This window comes from Grampus griseus (genome assembly GCF_964374135.1).
Source record: "Grampus griseus genome assembly, chromosome: 14".
Lineage (NCBI taxonomy): Eukaryota > Metazoa > Chordata > Mammalia > Artiodactyla > Delphinidae > Grampus > Grampus griseus.
The window spans coordinates 9,767,701-9,786,090 of NC_139008.1; positions in this window are offsets into that span (position 1 = coordinate 9,767,701).

An 18,390-nucleotide genomic window follows, 5' to 3' on the forward strand; every position below is an offset into this window, starting at 1 on the left:
TCGACACCACCCCGGGTCGAGTTTTTGTTTTTTTGGGGCTGCACCACGCCACATGCAGGACCTTAGTTCCCCAAGTGGGAATCGAACCCGGTCCCCCTGCAGTGCAAGAGCAGAGACGTAACCACTGGACCACTAGGGAAGTCCCCCTGACTTTCCTAACTTTTAAGTGTTGAGATAATGTCAGCCATACAGAAGAGCTGCGGATAGAATTCCTACACACCCTTCACCAGCTTCCTCTCGAGTAAACCTCTCGTCCGACCACAGGACGATGATCCAAATTGGAACACTGACGCTGGTGGGGTGCTGTGGACCCAAGTACAGACCTTATTTGGATTTCACCAGTTTTTCCTCTAAATATCCCTTTTCTGGTCCGGGATCCCATCCAGATCCCACAGGGCATGGATTCATCATCCAGTCTGTAGTTTAGCGGACTTGCCTGGTGTTTCACGACCTCGACACATTTGAAGAGCGTGGAACAGCTGTGTTGCACAGTGTCCCCCAGTTTGGTTTGTCTGGTGTTTTCTCACGATTAGATGGAGCCCCGAGGTGGTGTGTCCTCTCAGTGCACCATATCGGGGGTACCTGATTTCAATCAATCTGTGTTATTACTGATGATGCTTAGTTAACCTTGATCGCTTGGTTAAGGTGATGTGTGCTAGTGTCACCGACCAGGGTTCTTGGCCTTCCCCAATCTGTAGAAATTGACTAGAGGCCAGACAAGAAATGTGGGCGAGGCTTTCCTGGGGCCCTTGCTGCAGCAGGGGGCAGTGAGAACAAACAACAGGTTCCCTTGCTCGCTCCCTGAGGGGGGCAAGCGTGTTTCTTATATGGGGTAAGAGTAGGGGTGTGTCCAGGGGTCGGGCCGGAGGGTTGGCTTAGGAGTTTTGCCCACCCCTTAGCTGATGCTGTGTGCAGGGTCCAGGTGCAGTACCCTGCTTTTACTCTTTAGTCCCATACAGTTTCTTTGTGTTTTGTTGCTCAAGGAGAGGTGTGTCCAGGTGCAAGCATTGCAGCACTGCAGCAAAGGGTCCCAGGTCCCAGCCTGTCTCACGAGGATTCTCCACTGTCAAATTACTCTTTTTTTTCCGTTTCTAATCGTAACTATTTGGGAGGATACACTTTGAGATTATGCAAATGTCCCATTTCTCCTTAAACTTTCACCACTGATTTTTGCATCTGTCCATGGAGCTTGCCTGCTGTAATTATTACTATGATATTCTAGTAGTGGTTTTCTAGTTCTCTCATTCTGTCTCCATTTATTAACTGGAATTGTTCTGTAAGAGAGAATTGTTTCTTCTCCCCCATTTATTTATCTATGTATTTATTTTGCTATGGACTCATAGATATTTATTCCATACTTTGGGTTATTATCCAATACGATTGTTATTTACTTTATTGTTCAAGTTGTTCTAGCCCTGACCATTGGGAGTGCCTTCAGTTGGCTCCCCTGTCCCTTCTTGTTTTGGTTTGGTTTTTTTGGCCTGCACCTCGCAGCATGTGGGATCTTAGTTCCCCCACCAGGGATCGAACCCATGCCCCCTGCATTGGAAGGTGGAGGTTTAACCATTTAACCACCGAGGAAGTCCCATCCCCTGTCCCTTTGGTGTGCCCTCATCCTTTTGTCTTTTGAGTACTTCCATACTCTCTGCAGTGCGCTCCAAACTCATTTTGTATGTTTCCTGCCTCAGCCCTGGAATCAGCCACTGAGATAAGAATCTAAAACACAAGCAACCAAAGGGGAGAAAAATAGATCAATTGAATTTCATCAAAATTTAGACCTTTTTTTGCCTCAAAGGATATCCACCAAAGGTGAGAAAAAATGTTTGCAAATCATTTACCTGCTAAGGGTCTAGTATCCAGAATATATATAAGGAACTCTTTCAACTCAACAATAAAAAGATAAATACCTCAATTTAAAGTAGGCATAGGGGGACTTCCCTGGTGCGCAGTGGTTAAGAATCCGCCTGCCAATGCAGGGGACGTGGGTTCGAGCCCTGGTCCGGGAAGATCCCACATGCCGCAGAGCAACTAAGCCCGTGCACGACAACTGCAGAGCCTGCACTCCAGAGCCCGTGAGCCACAACTACTGAGCCCGGGTGCCACAGCTACTGAAACCTGTGCACCTAGAGCCCGTGCTTAGCAACAAAGAAGAGCCACTGCAATGAGAAGCCCGTGCACTGCAATGAAGAGTAGCCCTGTGCACAGTAACGAAGACCCAACACGGCCAGAAATAAATTAATTAATTTTTTAAAATAAAATAAAATTAGGCAAAGAAGCTGAATACACATTTTTCCAGAGCAGATGGACAAATGGCCAAGAAACACATGAAAAGAAGCTCAGCATCGTTGGTCATTGGGAAATGCAAATCAAAACTTCAATGAGGGGACTTCCCTGGTGGTGCAGTGGTTAAGAATCCGCCTGCCAATGCAGGGTACACGAGTTCGAGCCCTGGTCAGGGAAGATCCCACATGCTGAGGAGCAACTAAGCCCGTGTGCCACAACTACTGAGCCTGAGCTCTAGAGCCCGCGAGCCACAACTGCTGAGCTCGCGAGCCTACAGCCCATGCTCTGCAACAAGAGAAGCCACCACAGTGAGAAGCCCACGCACCGCAATGAAGAGTAGCCCCCGCTCACCACAACTAGAGAAAGCCTGCGCGCAGCAATGAAGACCCAATGCAGCCAAAATTAAATTAAATAATTAAATGAATAAATAAAACTTCAATAAATAAATAAAACTTCAATCAGAGGGGAATTCCCTTGCAGTCCAGTGGTTAGGACTCTGTGCTCACTGCCGTGGCCTGGGTTCAACCCCTGTTCAGGGAACTAAGATCTTGTAACGGGGCGGCACTAACCCCCACCCTCCCAAAAAAACCACTTCAGTGAGATACCACTTCACACCCACTAGGAGGGCTACAGTTAAAAGGCAGACGGTAACAAGTGCTGACAAGCTTGTGGAGAAATTGGAATTCTCATACATTGCTGGTGGGACTGTAAAATGGTGCAGCCACGTGGGAAAATAGCTTGACAGTTCCTCAGAATGTTAACCATAGACTTACCATATGACCCAGCAATTTTACTCCTAGGTATATACCCAAGATAAATTTTTAAATGTCCACACCAAAACCTGTGCACAAATGTTCACAACAGCATTCTTCACAGTAGCCCCAAAGCGAAAACAGCGCAAATGCCCATCAGCTTATGACTAGATAAACAAAATGTGGTCGATCCACATAATGGAATATTTTTCCACCAAAAAAAAGAATGAAATACCGATACATGCTACCAGGTGGATAAACCTCCAAATCATGATGCTAAGTAAAAGAAGCCAGTCATAAAAGGTCACATACCCTATGATTCCATTTAAATGAAATGTCCAGAATAAATTCATAGAGATGGAAAGCAGATTGCTGGTTGCCAAGGTCTGATGGGAAGAGGCAGTGGGGAGGAAACTGCTTAAGGGAGGTAGGGTTTGACTTTGGTGTGATGGAAATTTTTTGAAACTAAATAGAAGTGCTGGTTGTTGGACTTCCCTGGTGGTCCAGGGCGTAAGAATCTGCCTTCCAGTGCAGGGGACGTGGGTTTGATCCCTGGTCGGGGAACTAAGATCCCACATGCTGCAGGGCAACTAAGCCCACACGCCACAACTACTGAGCCCTCGCGCTGCAACTAGAGAGAAGTCCACGCGCTGCCGTGAAGATCCCGCGTGCCACAACTAAGACCCGACGCAGCCAAATAAATATTTTTTTAAAGCAACATCTTTTAAAAAAAAGTCTATTAATTTTTACAGTAAAGACAAGGTTAAATATAATGAAAAAAGAAAGAAGGGGAAGGTCTCATACCCTGGGGGGCAGGGCCTGGCGCACATGCTGTGGGGTCTGGTGAGGGGGAAGCTTGTCCATTTCTTTTATGGAAACTTGTCCATAACTACTGAGCCCGCGCACTCTAGAGCCCGCGTGCCACAGCAAAAGATTCCCGCATGCCCCAATGAAGATCCCACGTGCCAGCAACGAAGATCCTACGTGCCACAGCTAAGACCCAACATGGCCAAATAAATAAATAAATACATTTTTTAAAAAGTGTTGGTTGTATAACGTCATGAAAATACTGAATGCCACTAAGTGATCATTTAATCATTTAAAATGATTAATTTTATGTGATATAATTTTCACCTCAGTAAGTTACTTTTTAAAAAAGAAAAGGAATTTTACATTATGATAATTGCCATGTTTCCACATGTGTACCAGTAAGATTGTGGGAGGAGTGCGACTTGTTCATATTAACACCAGACTGTATTGGTAATCTTTGTTAAGCCGTGATGTGTGAACTTTTTTATTTGTTCAGCTAATTTCAGAGAAAAAAATTGCCAAGAACCTGAGCAGGCTTAAGAACTGGACAGTCTGATCTTGTATTCCAGCTCAGCCACTTACCAGGTTTATGACCTGCACCAGACCCCTAAACCTCCCCGAGCCTCTGTTTTTCCATCTCCAGTATGGCAGGGATAGTGGGATACATCTTATGGGATTGTTGTGACATCCCCTCCCCCCAACACAGGGTCTGTCTCCTGGGGGGTGCTGGTCTCAGGAACCGGGATTTCTCTTGTCCCACTTCCCTTCTTTACTCCGACTTCCTGGGGAAACATCAGTCAGACCAGCTAGGTCAGTTGGGAGGTCTTGGCCATCTCCTCCTGAGGGAACTGGGGGTGAAGCTGGAGGGTGGGTGAAATACACAGCCCTGGATCCACGGGAACCCATCTGGCAAGCCAAGCCTGTGATGCTTCCCACTCACCAGCAGGTGTCACCCTCGGCCACCTCACCACTGCGTATCAATCCACCTTGGATGGATGCGGAAGAGGAGACTGAGGCCCAGAAGGCACATGGCCACGTTCACAAGCCAGAACCAGATGGGGACCCAGATGTCCCAGTGCGTGACCCTAGAGCTCTCCACCCCTGTGGGCTCCGAGTCTTGCTTCCGGGCTCTATGTGAGTATCTATCTGGGACCGAGGCCAGCTGGGGATGGATATTCATTCCATCACCAGGACCCTGCAGACCAGGAGCTGACCCATCTCCCTCCTCCCATCACGGTGGCCTCCCCACCCTGCAGGACCTCCGGTCTTGTTTTTGTTTTTGCGGTACACGGGCCTCTCACTGTTGTGGCCTCTCCCGTTGCGGAGCAGAGGCTCCGGACGCGCAGGCTCAGCGGCCATGGCTCACCGGCCCAGCCGCTCCGCGGCATGTGGGATCTTCCCGGACCGGGGCACGAACCCGTGTCCCTTGAATCGGCAGGCGGACTCTCAACCACTGCGCCACCAGGGAAGCCCAGGACCTCGGGTCTTGATGTACCCCCTCCTAACTCTAGGCTCTACCCCCTCCATGGAGATGCCTCCTAGACCTAGAATCTCTGTCCTAAACGTTTTCTTCATGTCCCCCTTGCCAACCCCAACTCTGGGTACTTTTTCTGGTCCCCCTCCTACACCCCAGGAGTGGCTGAAAAATGTCTTAAGACAGAAGTGTGGGGCCCAGTGTAAATTTAGGAGACAATATGGGATAGAGCAAATAACCAGGAGACCGAGTTCTAGAGTCTTCTCTGGAAACTTGGGCAAAGTTTTCTGCTCTTTCGCTCGGGTGTCCCAGCAGAGGGAAGGACCTGCTGCCTCCAGGGCTGCCCCAACGCCCATCTAGATGCCCCTTACAGCCTCCTTCTCCCAGTCACAGTGACCACCCTCCCCTCTGACCCACACAGACAACTTTGCCTCTAATTTCCCAGAAGCCTTGAGCCTGAAATTTACCAGGAACCTCTTCATTATGCCCCTAGCTAAGTGCGCATCTCTGGACATCATTACGTTTGTCACTTTCTATCCTTCATTTCTCAGTCCTGCGTGGACCTCCCCCAGGTACCCCGTCCCCTTTCTCACAACTCAGCCCTCAGATCCTGGCTCAAACCCCATAGCCTCAGAGAAACCATTCCAAGGGGCAAGACACACACACACATAACCCACGTTTTTCTCGCCCTGCACGCTCCCCACCCCCTCATGGCACAGACCACAGTCTGAACTTGTGTACCACCTGTCTCTTCCAGGGGCAAGCACCGTGTGGGGCTCACTCCATACCCCTCACAATTAGCGCAGTGCCTGACACAGAGTAGATGCTCAATAAACGGTTGTCAGACGGATCTATCCCCACCCGACACACACACCTAAATCTTCAGCCTTGCTCTCCACTTGGCCATCTTCCTTGAACTCCAAACGTTCCCAGGTTTGCCCTACATTCTAAAAAATATAGCCCTTTATGGGTCTCTTAATTGTCCTCATTTACTTGTGATCTGAGTTTATTTTCTGTATCTGTAAACTTCTCCAAGTTTTTTTGCTCTTGTTTCCTTTAAAATGGTTTTTCTCTTAGTCCTCTTTCAAGTTTACTTCTTGTTTAGAAGGTAAACAGCACCATCTTCGTTCTCGAAGTCACTTCTTCATCCAGGGTCCCGTCCTCTTGAAAATCTCTCTTTATCTCATGGGTGGTTGTCTGCATCTTCTTAAACTCTTACATCTTTACCTTTCCTAGGTTTAATCTTTTAATCTCAGACTTTAGGCTTTGATCTTCAATCTTAAATCACATTCATTTTGTCACTTTATTTTATCATCATTTTAAACCTCTTAACTTTCATCTCTCATTCAGGGTAATTTTAAGCCCGATTTCCTGGTTTTTCATTTTCATTTTGCATTGGCTGATTACAACTTTGTATTATATATACACATTTACATTTTAAAGTTGTCATCTCATTGGTCCTAGTCTTTGATTTCTGTCATCTTAAATTTTTTTCATTATTTCAAATAATTCTCTACCATGAGTCTTGGCTGGCTTTTTTTTTTTTTTTTTTTTTTTTTTTGCGGTACATGGGCCTCTCCCATTGCAGAGCACAGGCTCTGGACGCGGCCGTGGCTCACGGGCCTAGCCGCTCCGCGGCATGTGGGATCCTCCCGGACCGGGGCACGAACCCGTGTCCCCTGCATCAGCAGGCGGACTCTCAACCACTGCGCCACCAGGGAAGCCCTGGCTTTTTTTGTTTGTTTGTTTTTTTGGCTGGCTTTTGATTTTCTCAGTTTAAAATCATTGTTTTTCTCAGGGATTACGTCTTCTTCATCTTCCAGGCATTCAAGCTTCACTAAACCCTGTGCAACTGGTGTTCTAGGATTGCCATCAGCTCTTTTTGAAAGGTGAGCAGATGAGACCCAAGGAGGATAAACAGTTGCTGGAGATCACACCGCTGGTGAATGGCAGGAGGGATGGCAAGCCCAACGTGGCTGAGTCCAGGCTCTCACTCTCTGCTTCCCCTTCTCCTGGCCCCTGCCACCGCTTTACCTCAGGAGCCCCCCTGCCCCTCTGCAGAGATCCCATGCCTCATTCCCCTGGCTGTCCCTGTAGGCCCCCTCAGGTAGCCCCATAGATCTCCCCACCCATTCACTGCTGCTTTTTCCAAAAACTTCATTCCAAGAAACTAGAGAGGCTCACTAGCCTCTCTGTGCAAAGGTCACCTTGATTTACTGAAGCACATGGTTGCCTAGAATCTCATGCCACCCAGGCTTTCACTAAGAACCTGCAGGTTTTACAATCCGTGGTCTCTGACACCCACAGCTATTGGAGTCAGGGCAGATTCTGCCAGGAGGATGCCACGAACCTAGAGGCTATGCTGGGCAGGAGGTCCTGCCCATGTGCACTGGTCTCCAATGGGAACTGATGCTGGGGTCCTGGTAGCTGGTGATGGAGGACAGGAGACGGTCTACACCAGGAACCTGGCCCAGCTTTATACCAGGCTGCCCCGACACATCCATTTCCTGGATGGTCCAGTCCTGTTCTCCGAAAGGCTGTGTGAAAGCCAGGACGCCATGTTGCACAACTCCAGGGAATGCTATTCACGTAGCGCCGCGCAGGGCTGCTGTGTGAGGGTCCTCCTGACGAGCCGAGGGTCAAGGAGCAGCTGGCTTTTACAGAGTTTATCCCAAACAGAGATCATCTTTGGGGTCACACAGGGGCTCCTGACTCAGGCCAGCCAGTTAGGTTACCTCCTCACCCCCAGCTCTTTCCTGCCAGGACCACCACAGGTCACCAGGATCCCCTAGAATGTCCATCCCTTAGGCTTGTCTCACCTCCTTCCCACACTTCACCCCCAGCTATAAAGAACAGAAGCGTAGCAGACAGTTAAAAAAAAACAACAAAGGACTTCCCTGGTGGTTCAGTGGTTGGGACTCCACACTTCCAAGGGGGGCAGTGCATGGGTTCGACTCCTGGTACCCTGGTGGGGAACTAGGATCCTGCATGCCGCACGGCGTGGCCAAAAAAAAAAAAAGGAATACATCTTAAAACAAAAGGTGCCAGGCAAAACAGTGCATACTGTAGAATCCCATTTGTATATGAAGTAAAACAGGCAACAGTAAGCTATGCTGTTGGTTGTCAGGGTATGAGTAGCAGGAAGTATGGGGGTACTTCTGGGGGCCTGGAAGATTCTATGTCCTCACCTACATGCTGGTTACATGCAAGTGTTCAGTTTATGAAATCCAACATGCTGTACACTTGTGGCATGTGTCCTTTTCTGCATGCAATACCTCAATAAAAAGTTTTTTAAAAAGCAAAAAAAGATGCGTTCTCCTGCAGGCAGAGGATATAGCTTCCCCTGGGCCTGGACCAGGTCTGACCTGCCCTCTGATTATCACACTAAGAGGGCTCAGACCCACCATCCCAGGTCACGACTCTAGGAGATGCTCCAGGCTTTCAGAGACTTTTAGGTAACGATCCATTTCTTCAAGTCACCCCAGTGAGTTTGGGGCCTGATTTAGAGCCAGGAACCACAAGACTCACACCCACACATCTATGACACCTTACTGTGTGTTATTCTTTGCTCTCCTTTCATTTTTTTTAACAGCTTTCTTGAGATATGATTCACATACCATACAACTCACCCTTTTTTATTTTAATATTTTATTTATTTATTTGGCTGCGCCGGGTCTTAGTTGCGGCACACTAGATCTTCATTGCAGCGTACGGGATCTTTAGTTGCAGCATGAGGGATTTTTTAGTTGCGGCATGTGGGAATTTTTAGTAGTGGCATGCAGACTCTTAGTTGTGACATGCGGACTCTAGTTGTGACATGCAGGATCTAGTTGCCTGACCAGGGATCGAACCTGGGCCCCCAGCACTGGCCCCCAGCAGAGTCTTAACCTCTGGACAACCGGGAAAGTCCCCAACTCACCCATTTAAAGTGCTATTTTTTTGGTATAGTCACGGAATTGTGTAACCATCATCACAATCAATTTTAGAACATTTTCATCACCCCAAAAAGAAACCCCATGCCCCTTAGCTGTTACCCTCTCAATTTCTCCACCACTCCCAGGAACAACTGTGTTTACCTGGTAATGGCCTGCTTTTACCTTTTAGATAAAAACGGATCATGTTTCCCTCTGTATATCAGATACCAAAAATTTCATAGGGAAATCGTGGCCCACCTCTGACAACTACACAAGCCCTCACCTCTGGCTTTATCTTCTTTTCCTGCCGTTATTTTGCCTAATTTCCTAACCTGTGTTTGTTTATCTTTACAAATATAACTTGAAAAACCCACATTAGGATTTGATTGGGGTGGCATTGAATTTATAGATTAATTGAAGGGAGAATTAGCTTCCCATCCGTGAATTACCCTCCCATCTGTAATCATGGTATATCTTTCCATTTATCCAGGTGTTTGTTTTGTTTGTTTGTTTTGGGGCTGTGCCATGCGGGGATCTTAGTTCCCTGGCCAGGGACCGAACCCGTGCCCCCTGCAGTGGGAACGAGAGATGCTAATCACTGGACTGCCAGGGAATTCCCCATATCTAAGTGTTTTTTAAATTTACATCCCAAAGTTAATTTTACAATGTTATCTATTAGGTCTTGAGTAACTTTTATTAAACGTATTCCAAAATACCTTATACTTTGTTTTGGACTATTCAATAAATGATGCTAGGACAATTAGCTGTCCAAATGGAGAAAGAATAAAATTAGATTCCCACCTCCTACATAAGCAAAAATCAACTGCAGATGAATTAAAGAACTACTTGTGAAAAGTAAAGTTGTTCAACTTTTAAAAGAAAATGTAGGATAGGGAAGTGTGTTCAACTGGAAACACCCAAAGCAATAGTGGCTTAAGTAAGTTCTCTCTTATTTAAGATCATGTCTATCTCAGGTATAATAACTCTAGAAGTAGGCAACAAAACTAAACTAAACAAAACCAGAAAAACTGTTATGACTGATTCACGGTGATACCAAGAATTAGGTTTCTAACTTTGGCCCTGCCATATTCAGCATGTTGCTTCCATTCTGAGGTCGCCTCAAAGTCCAAAATGACTGCTGGAGCTCCAACCATCACATCTACATTCTAGATGGCAGAATGAAGAAGGTAAGGAAGGGAAATGTCCCAGAAGTCCCACAAAACACTTTCACTCATATATCATCGGCCAGATGTCAGTCTAATGGCCACACCCAGCTGGAAAGAGGACTGGGAAATGTAGTCTTTTAGCTGAGTGGCAATATGTCCAGCTAAACACTGGTATTCTGTTACTAAGGCAGAAAGGTAGAATGGATGTTGGAGGCCCCCAACAGAATTAGCCATAGTAATTTTTTTGAAACAAGATGCAAAAAGCACAAATGTTAAAGGAAAATATTGGCCACTGTGACTAAATTAAAATGTAAAACTTCTAAGAAGTAAAATATTTAACTTATTTTAATAAATAAATATTGACAACAAATGAGTGTTAACTCTTAGTTTGGGGAAAGATTTGCGGTGCATATAGCTAAGTGTTTTAAAATTTTACACAAAGAATTGGGATCCATCGTATCTAAGGAATTCCTGCAAATCAATAAGAAAAAGGTTAAAACCCAGTACATGAAACTTACTCTCATGCACCTAAAAAAGACCATAAAGGATGTGTCTGGGCGGGGGGTGGGTTCCAGACAAACCAGCAATGTTAACACTGAACCCCAGAGTACACGGCGGGAGGCGGAAGCGGTGGCCTTAGGGACCAAGCTGCTGCAATGGGGCAATGTCAGTTCATAAGGCACGGGATGACCCAACTGACATGAGTGTTATACATGTGTTGTTGAAAGTGGCTTTAAATTTTCTCTGAAAGGAGGTACCGTCGAGATAACTGAATAAATGAAAGAGTAAAGATGCAGACTTTTTCCACAGATGCTTACTTCTGGGGTGTCTCAGCCTTTATAGCTTCAGACACCCCCTCTTCCCCAGGGGTTCTGCAGCCCCATACTCCTGGGCTGCTTCTTAAATAGGAGTCAATCCCAGAGAAATAGGAAATTCTGGCTGGCTTTGCTCGAATTCCCCAGGGATTTAAGTGCAAGTGATTGGGAGGTGACCCAGGATGACTGTGGAGGGGGTGGGACAGGGAGAAAAGCCAGTAAAGGGTGTGTTAGTTAGCAGGTGACTTTGGGGTAACTGGGACCCGGGACCCTCTGAGATCTGCGGCTCGCTTCGTGCCTCAGGATCGTCCCACGGAGCGGGGGCAGCTGGGGTGCTCAGTTTCCAGCTTCTGCCTTTCACTGGTTGAGGGAACCCCCCTTATCTAGAGCCAGACATCACCCTTAGGCGGAGTCACGGGATGATGTTTGCAGGTAATGCCAGGTGGGTCAAGGGTATATGGGGAGGACACCAACAGCAAAAGTGTCGCAAACAGCATCATGTCACCCCAACATTATGACTGTGGTCCACCACCACCCCTGCCTGCAGGGCCCCCCGCAGTAAATCTGCCGTTTCTCCTTCCCATCTTCTCTCCCACATTTGGGTCAAGCTGGGCAACTCGTTATTCCTGACGCTTCCTGTGTTGTCTCTGCCTCCTGGCTTGTCCACAGGCTCTTTCTTCGTCCTGATCCGTCCTTTCTCTTCTCCCCTCACTGAGGTCCAGCTTAGAAGCTAGTGTGTGTCTCTCCGCTCACCTTCTTTTGCCCTTTATCTCTCTCTTTCTCTCATCCCCACGGCCTGTTGCCTTCCTCAGAGGATCCATCTAATTGCCTGGTATTTATTCTTGGATGCCCTCTCTTTCCAGCTAGGCTTGGGCTCCTAGAGAACAGGGAATGGTCAGATCAGCTTCCTCTGTGGGTCCCAGGGTCTATCACTGGGACCTGCTCGTACCAGATGCTCCACAAAACGCTCAAGAATTCTCATTTTGCAGATGGAGACACGGACCCAAGAAGCAAAGTGACTTACATCCCAAATGCCTTATTGAGCACCAACAGTAAACTCAGCCCCGTACACGGAGATCCTGGGCTAGGACGTGTTGGTCAAAAAAGAGGAGACGACTTGGTCCCTGCCCTCCGGGAGTGTCCAGTCCAGCCGTGGAAAGAGTGACCTACGTCAGCGCCCGGGGACTGGCGCTCATTTACATGTCCAGCGCGCATGGAGTGTCCTGCCATGTGTTGGGAATGCAGGTAATTGGGGATGGCCAGCCCTGTTTGCTCAGGTCTGTGCAAAGCCACGTGTGGGGCTCAGAGGCAGGAAGCCCAGGAGCCAAGGGGATTCCTCCTTGACTTCAGTGAAGCCATGGTCCATCAAGGAGACCAGAGCATCCTGGGAGAAGAGGACCACCTGGAGGGTCAGGTGTTGGTGGGCAACATGGACAGTAAGGGGTGAAGTAGCTCAGAGAAGTGAGAGATCCAGGAAGACTTCTTGGAGGAGGTGAGTTGGGGCTGAGACATGGAGAACAAAAAGGAAGTGTTTCCTGGCTGCCCCAACCCTGAGGGACCATGGCCTTGTCTTGCCTCAATTTTCCTTTTGTTGTTTTCCAGTGAGGGCCTGGTCTCCCCAAATTCCCTGGGGGCCCATCTCACCCCTATGGGGTGAGATGAAAGGACATTGAAGCCCTGAGTGATGTTGGACAAATCCCTCCCATTCTCTGTGTCTCAGTTTCCTTATCTGTTAAATGGGTCCATCCCCTTTATCACCCTTACAAGTTTGCAGGGAGGAAAAGAGACGATTTGCAGTTTCTGAGCCAGGAGGGGGCAAAGCTCCTTAGAAATCACGTCACCAGCCGCCTCATTTCACAAAGGGGAAACTGAGTCCCAGAGAGGCAGAGGGCCCTCAGTCAGGTTCAGTGAGACCCCATCTGGGACTGAGCTTCCAGGACGATGGCAATGTACTCCTCACCGGCAAAGTGGATTTCCTCCCAGAGCAAGGGGGTCCCCACTTGGGGTGTGTGTGTTGTCTTCTTCTTTGGCACCTTAGAAATGTTAATTGAGGGACATTATGTAAAGAAGCCCGGATTGGAGATGCTCATTTGAATCCCAACAAGGTTCTATATTAAAAATAGCAGGAGGGGCTTCCCTGGTGGCGCAGTGGTTGAGAGTCCACCTGCCGATGCAGGGGACACAGGTTCATGCCCCGGTCTGGGAAGATCCCACATCCCACATGCCGCGGAGAGGCTGGGCCCGTGAGCCATGGCCGCTGAGCCTGCGCGTCCGGAGCCTGTGCTCCGCAACGGGAGAGGCCACAACCGTGAGAGGCCCGCGTACCGCAAAAAAAAAAAAAAAAAAAACCAGGAGGAGGAGGTGGCTTTGGGCTTGGAGGGAGGCAGCCGACCCTGTGACCTGGGAGGGTCCAGACTGTTGGGCCCCTGGTGGGGCGTCCAGGTCTCAGAGCCTGAGTGTGGTCCACAGCTCTGACAGCCCGGGGTCCCCACTGTAGTCAGGCTCCCACGAGTCCCTTTAGCACACTGGACACCCAAGCAGTGGTTCTAAAAATCAGATCTGACCCCGTCACTCTTCTGTATATAACCTGCTGAGGCTGTCCGTTGCCCTGAGGATAAAACCTCAGCTCTGTGCTCAAGGCCTGTCCTGTCTGGTCCCTCAGCCTCATCTCCCACCATGTCCTCAGGGCTACCCGGCACTCCAGCCAAGGGAGCACCCTGTCTGATCACCTGGCCTCACCCTCACGCGAAGCCGTTGCACAGGCCACTCCTGCATCCTGCGACAGCAGTGTCTCCTCTTTCCCACCAGGACAGCTACGTCATTCTTCAAGCATCAGCAGCTCAAAGGCACCTTCCTGGAGCCTCCAGGCCAGGCTGGTTATCTCTGTCTCTGCTCTTCCACAAACTTCTCTTGTAGCGCCTGCTCTTAGAATTGATGTGTCTGTGGGTCTAGCCATCCTGGGCTACATGCACCCCAAGGTCGGGGGCCACATTGGGGACCTCCCCTGGGCCTGCCCACCCCCACCCCCAGAGCCAGCCCTTCTGCACAGAGCATGTTGAGGGGGGAGTGTCAGAAATAATCACAGGGCTGCCTCCCTGGGCCCCGCCATGTACCCCTCCCTCCAGAGATGGCCGAACTGGCCTGGGCGACTTTGCGTCCCCCACCCCGACCTGTCCTCAAGGACATCAGGGGGAAGGGAGGGGAGTGAGGAGGGAGGCTGGTTATTAATTAAAAAGCAAGTCATGTGCAGGTCCTGCCTCATTCCAATAAAAACCGTCAAGGGTATTAATTACCAGATCTGGTGATAGACGCGGGGTAGGTTTACTCAGGCCGGGTAAGGATGCTGGTGGTCAGAATGCCAATGAGCGTGCAGCCTCTGTGGCTCGGGCCTGGGCCTAGGAGGGGCTGGGAGCTGAGGGGCACCTTGGGTTGACGTCGGTAATGAAATAACACCACCGCCAGTTGCCTCCTGCAGAGCAGCTCCCGAGTCCCAGGCAGGCCCACGTGACCGCTTTTCTGTGCCTTCTGTCTTCTCACTCCCTACAGCCTCATGAGATTGGTCCTATTTTTATCTCCATTTTTCAGATGGGGCCATTTGGGCACAGAGAGGTTTTGTAACTTGACAAGGTCACACAGCTAGCAAGTGGCTGCACGAGGACACCAGTCTGGGTCTTCACCACAGGGACACGAGGACCTAGACGTGCTGGCTAGCACCATCAAGCAGGCGGTCATCGCACAGGTGGGGAAACTGAGGCAGGAGAGGGCGTCACTTGCCCAAATCATACTGCACGTTGGTGGCATGGAAACCATGTCCCTGGGTGCTCAGTCCAGGGGTCTCTCTCCTCCTCAGCAGTTAAGTATGCGTGTTGGGGGTTCCCACCAAGAAGGAATAGGGTGGAGGGGCCTCAGGTGGGCCAGGGTTTGGGGCCAAGGCCACCTGCCCTGTCCCACCACCCTCCCCACCTCCCCACCTCCTCCCTCTGCCACCTCCCAGAAGCCTCAGGAACCTAGCCCGTCTGAACCAACCCAGTACTCCTCTGTGTCAGCCCCAGAAGGCGGTCTCAGCCCAGCACTCGTCCCAGTGGAATTAAAATAGGCCTGACCTAAATACAAGCACAATGCCAGCACTGAAAATACGGCTGTGTCAGCAGAAACTCCAACTGGTAGGAAACCAATGCACTTGGGGATGAACACCCCCCCCCACCCCAGAAAGGCGGCCAGCCTGCGTGACCGTGAACACCGACAGTTCCTTATACCATACCCGAGCGTGACATAGAGGTGGGCAAGAGAGAAGGACACCTCCCTCCTGCCGGCCTGGCTGATGGCAAGTTCACAAAGCTGGTCAGGCAGCCGCAGCACCATGGCTCTCACCCCAGGGAAGATGAGACCCAGAGAGGGGAGGTACCCTAGCCAACGCTGCACAGCTCACGGGCAGCAGAGGTCGGGAGACAGGTCTCTGGTTTCTGGGAAGGAAGACAAGCTGGGAAATGAGCTCCTGAAACAAAAGTCTGGGCCCCTGAGGAGGACCAGGCGGGGGTTGATGCCTTTGACTGGCCTTAGGGTGGGGCCCCAGGAAAGCCCCTAGGGCTGCGCACGCCCTTTGTCACCAAAAAGAACCAGCGCTGCAGGTGTGCACTGATGACGTATAAACAGGCAGATGAGCAAACCGTGCCCCCCTTGACAGGGCCCACCTCCTGGGCCACACAGGGCCCTGCGCTCAGAAGGGCTCCACGCTCAGTTCAATGCTCTGCTGTGGCCATCTCAAAATTCTTAATAATTCTGTCACTGAATGTGTGTTTTGTAAGCGAATTCCAACAGGATGATGAACATGCGTGGGAACAGAGGAGGTACCCGGTTCGTATCCGTGCTCTGTGCCACCATGGCCCACAGTGGAGGCGATGGCCGTCAGGCATGAAATTCCAGTGGACTCGTCCAGAGCAGGAGACTCGAAGCAAGTACAAGGTGAGCGTGTCATACCAGGGGGCTGCTGACAACCTCGAGAAGCCCTGCTCTCTGTTCAAACCACAACTTGCTTCGAGTGCAGAAAAGAAGGCAATGACTTCTAAGAATCACAAAGGACCAAGGACCCCTACCATACACTTCCTTATCCGTTACTTCCCTGCATTAGCCAACCACCCTTGCCGAAAATGATGACACAGAAGGAAAAGAATAAGTAGGGCAACTCAGAGTTTCTTTTCCTTTTGGTCCTTTTGTACACATCATAAGCCAGAGGTAGAGGGAGTTGGTTGAACGCATGTGTATGGTAAAGTGAAATTAAAACAGTTGAGTTAGTTTTGTGCCGTGTTTCCACCTGTTGGAGTAAGAATGACATACACAGGCGTGTACAAGGCATGATATAAACTGCGTAAACTCGGGGGTTCCACATATGAGTTAAACGCTCTTATAGCTGCATTTAAAACTGGCCCTGGGCTTCCCTGGTGGCGCAGTGGTTGAGAGTCCGCCTGCTGATGCAGGGGACACGGGTTTGTGCCCCGGGCCGGGAAGATCCCACGTGCCGCGGAGCGGCTGGGCCCGTGAGCCATGGCCGCTGAGCCTGCGCGTCTGGAGCCTGTGCTCCGCAACGGGAGAGGCCACAGCAGTGAGAGGCCTGCATACCGCAAAAAAAAAAAAAAAAACTGGCCCTGAAGAATATAAAGATGAATGGTGAAGATGAAATGGCACAATGCTAATCACTTTACATTTGAATTTTTCTTTACTTAGAATGACATTAAATAGTAAATTTTGGGGCTTCCCTGGTAGCGCAGTGGTTAAGAATCCGCCTGCCAATGCAGGGGAGACAGGTTCAAGCCCTGGTCCAGGAAGATCCCACATGCCGCGGAGCAACTAAGCCCGTGCGCCACAACTACTGAGCCTGCACTCTAGAGCCTGTGAGCCACAACTACTGAGCCCGCGTGCCATAACTACTGAAGCCCACGTGCCTAGAGCCTGTGCTCCACAACAAGAGAAGCTACTGTGATGAGAAGCCCACGCACCACAACGAAGAGTAGCCCCCGCTCGCTGCAACTAGAGAAAGCCCACACGCAGCAAGAAGACCCAACACAGCAAAAATAAATAAATTAATTAATTAATTTTAAAGATAAATAAATAAATTCTAAAAAAAAGTAGCAAATTTTTCAAAACACCATGATAAGTCGAAAGAGATACTGCGGAAGAAAGGGAAAGTTTTATATTTTAGTACCTTTAAGGACACATTTTTCTTGCTTGTTGAACAATGAGCACCTGCCCCCCTCACCTACCCCCAACCCCCATTTTCATTCTGCAGTTCTGTAGCAGGCCCCGGCCCTGGGTCAGGCAGGAAGAGAAGCATGTGTTATGTGGTTTTATTTTTCTTCTTTATTCAAGTCTCTGCAAACCTGATTGATCAGGGGCAGAGTGCCGTGCGTCCACGGGGGCCCAGAGGGACAGCTGACCAGCCTGAGATCAGGGACTCCTTCCTGGAGGCAGCGACGTTGAGAGCTGGGCCTGGAGAGGTGAACAGAATGCTGGGAGGCAAAGGCGCTTTGAGGATGCCGGGCAGCTACCCACCTTGGAGCCTCAGGGCTGAGCGCCTGGCTGGCCCTGGCACGTGTGTCCACCTGGGCGGCAGCTCCAGGTGGCCTTGCACTGGCCCCAGAGGACCTGTCACAAGGCAAGGTGAAAGATGGTGCCCCAGGGACAGGGGGCCCAGCACTGCAGATCCAGGGCCTATAGAGGCCTACTCACCCCTCATTCAATGAACACCTCTTGCACTTCTTCAGGCGGTCTTCTGGGCGCAAGACATAGAGCAGAAAATGACACAGACCAGAGTCCTGGATGCGTGGGGACAGCTGGCTGGAAATGACCAAGAGCTTGGGGAGAGATAGTCTTGGCCGTCAGTGGTGACAGGAAGCGCCGGGTCCAGCAGGGCCTCGGGTAGGACAGGCCTGGACCAACGGTATCTCCGAAGAGGATGTTGCTCTCCGGGAGTTTGGGCAGGTGACCCAGATCCCACAGGTATCGAGGGATACCTCTCAGGAGGGCTCAGCAGGCAGGGGGCTGGTGGCCTCTGAACACATTAGAAAGGGTCTCTGCTTTGGGCAGATGCCATGCCGGAGCGCTAAGTGTGATGGGCTGACCGTGGAAGCAACCTCACACCACTGAGCCCGGGTGAGCTGAGTGTGACCTGGACTTCAGCCC